The sequence below is a fragment of the Paramacrobiotus metropolitanus genome, unplaced genomic scaffold (assembly GCF_019649055.1).
Source record: "Paramacrobiotus metropolitanus isolate TYO unplaced genomic scaffold, Prichtersi_v1.0 Parri_scaffold0000008, whole genome shotgun sequence".
Lineage (NCBI taxonomy): Eukaryota > Metazoa > Tardigrada > Eutardigrada > Parachela > Macrobiotidae > Paramacrobiotus > Paramacrobiotus metropolitanus.
In genome coordinates this window covers 6,077-9,253 of record NW_026570228.1, presented here as the reverse complement: position 1 = coordinate 9,253, position 3,177 = coordinate 6,077, and the positions used below count along the sequence as shown (strand labels likewise).

At 45.2% G+C, this 3,177-nt stretch overlaps 1 long non-coding RNA gene across 1 annotated transcript; it reads right to left on the bottom strand.

Moving 5' to 3' along the window:
- Positions 1-770: 770 nt before the first annotated feature.
- LOC129582813 (uncharacterized) lies at positions 771-2,716 on the bottom strand. The gene is made up of 3 exons (XR_008689688.1): positions 2,429-2,716; positions 1,463-2,241; positions 771-906 (listed from the first exon to the last, which is right to left on the bottom strand). It is a non-coding gene; the product is annotated as an uncharacterized LOC129582813 (long non-coding RNA).
- Positions 2,717-3,177: the final 461 nt, after the last annotated feature.

The window sequence follows — 3,177 nt, the reverse complement described above, 5'->3', positions numbered from 1 at the left end:
AACCGTAATGCAAATGCTGGAAATACCATCGAACTCGCACATGCAGCGACAGCCATCGTTAGTGCTCGTCGCTTTATTGATACGACTGCACGATCCGAAATGTCACCTGCTCGGCAAAGAGAAATCCGGAATGCCTTCACGGTTTTAACGCTCATGACCATCAGTGTGCTCCTATGCTGGGCACCGGCATCCTGCGTGTATCTAGCGGAATTGTTTGGTGGTTATAGGTCACCTGTCCAGTATTTTTAGTATGGCACTTGGATGCAAGAAACGCAAGCTTTTTTTGATGCCGCGATCATTGTCATCGGTATTAAAGATGTTCGGACCATAATAAGGAATATTTTTTCGACGGGAAATCGCTGAGTCGTATCTGACTGCCTCGTTATGCAGCCACTTGAGCAATAATGTGAACAACATTGATTTTCTGTGTTTGTTAATATGACATTGTATGTTAATGTAAGCTAAAAAGCACATCCAGTACGATTTTTACCAACATGTGTCTGTATAAAGTGTATTCAGCAAACGCGAATGCACTTTGCAAAAATGTTATCATGAAGTATTTCACTGGGTTTGATTAATCCGAAAGCGAACATTGTGGACGCTGTGACTGACTTGATTTAATCTGTGTATTTTTGAGCTAATTCCTCACAGATGTACATTATTTTTCTAAAATTTTGGGCGATTGGCTACATACAACTTTTAACCCTACTTCGAGATTGATTAACAATCGGTCACTTATAAATTACATTGAAAACAATTGGTCACCTGCACCGCAGCAGTCATCAGCCCCTCTCGTAAGTCGTAAAGCAGTGGCAAAAATGTGGGGACGACTAAACGTCCATAATGAGGAGTGAAAGTGACCAGTAATATTGTTGATCAATCCAGAAGCATCTGAATCCGGCTTTTCTGCAACAGAATAGATTTACAACACGATCAACTACGCCATGCACAATGGCGTTTTACCACGGTCTTTAAAGTGCACTTTAAAGCAATACTAACCTAACTAGGTAAGTGCACTCGCTTCTGGCGGGCACTGCATGACCGAAGCGTAGAAGTAAATACATTTTTAAATAGGAGCAAAAATTTGTAGAATGAATGTTACGATTATGAAGTGTAAAGAGTAAAATTATGCAACCGGTGAGGTCTCCCAGACAGATAAAGATTCCGCTGTTCTCGGAACATGGCAAAAATTTTAGATGGGAAAATTTTGCCAGGAAATTTTAGATGGAAACATAGCAAAAATTTCTTATCTAAAATTTTTGCCAGCCATATTGAAAATTATTCTGTAAAACCTACTCGCAAAGAAACATTTAAGGTCACAGTTACGGTGGACGTCCTTCTGAGCCTGCAACAATTTTGAAGCGCGAAACTGGATTTTTTATACACGAGTAAGAGATCCATTAAATATTAAATCGAGCCCACACCGGCTGAGTAACTGTTATTACATTTGTTCAAGACTTACACGAATTTCCACCTGGCATAATCAAGTACGGATGATCACCGCCAGCAGGCATGACCATCCGAAGGATATGTCGTTGGCCTGACCGCTGTATTTCAACTGAAATCCGCTTTGCACGCCTGATGCCGGTGAAATCCGCAAAGTCTGCGGGAAAAACGGGGTTGCGGGAGCAGACTCAACTGGACCGGATGTGAGGGATTTCGTAGCTGCAGGACTGCAAGTCGATGTGGAGGGCTGGCAGCCGGAACAGTGCCCCCAGTTCTGCGCTGCTTGTAACGTCTTCTCCTGAACCACCTCCACACTGGCTGCTCACCTGTGCTCTCTCCAATAATTTCGGCCAATTCAGTGCGCTGAGCAAAGTTCGGATAGGGACAGTTCTTATAAAAGCTCTCTAATTGCTTAACTTGGTCTTTGCGAAAATTTGGGCAACGGTGGATTTTTTTACAGCCGCCTGCAGGATTGACGGTAGGAGTAACGATGGGACGCACATGTTCAGGTGTGGCAGATTCCACAACGTTCGGCATATGAACGACATTATTGAAATTGTCCTCTCGGAGCTCAAAGCTCCGAAGATACTGCGCTGGATCCTCTCGCAGCAGTTGATGAAGGTCCAGAGCTTTGACTGGAATCGTGGCTCTCACGAAACATATTCACGAATTGACAGAACAGTTTTCTTCTCATCCAAATTGAAGGAAACAAATCCTCTGCTGTTTAGCATTTTAAAGTGCAAAACTGAGTCAGTCACCACAAATACTGGACGCCGGACGGAATAGGATTGATTACTGTCGTAAAACACGAATGCAAAAAAATTATTGACCAGGCTACAGTCTGTAGTGTAGTATTGTTACTGTATAGGAAACTGAAACCTGCAAATGCAAAGCGAAAAACACAGCCATACTTTGCGATTACTTTATTCGGCTAGCTGTTTCGAAAACTGAATCGGTCTAAACTGGATCTACCGTACTTAACGGCTATGTTCGAGAAACGCCGACAAATGGTTTTGGGCAAATGGCCAGCCTCAGCTCGGCCGCGGATTCTCGTGGTATCGTCAGAACATGCACGGCCACCGGGAAGGAGTGTATGCGTAATGCGTATGCGTGTGCGCGTGTATGCCATCGCAGACACCTGATGCGTGGCCAGGTGTCCTCCCTGATTCGTGGTCAGGGAGGTTGGCGACACCTGATACGTGGCCAGGTGACTCGCACCCAAGGACGCAGGGAGTTGGGACCACCACCTGATGCGTGGCCAGGTGCTTCCCCTGATTCGTGGCCAGGGGATGAGACTGCCTTCCGGTGCGGTTCTGCGCGTACCATAGCGAGAGAGCTGCGCGAGTGAGGAGGTGCCCCAAACAATGTGGTACGCGCAGGCGTTGCAAGCGGATAGGAGTGTGATGATGGCGAGGCCAGCTTGTGGTGCGAAGCAGGAGATGGCGAGCCATCGGGAAGGCCCCAAACTATTTGTGGGTAATGAGTGATGACGGTCAGTTGATTTCTGGTAAGGAAATTAGCTGGTGTGGTAGTAGGGTTTGTCCCGCTGTATCGCAGTTTCTGCAACCCAGATAAAACGTCAGCGATACTAGTTTTTGGTACAAATTCAGACATTAATAATTAAACGGAGTATATTGAATCACGCAATCCAGACAGGTGTTACCGCGTTCCCGTGCTTAATATATATAGACACACATACATTTACATAATTTATGTGCATATGCATACATA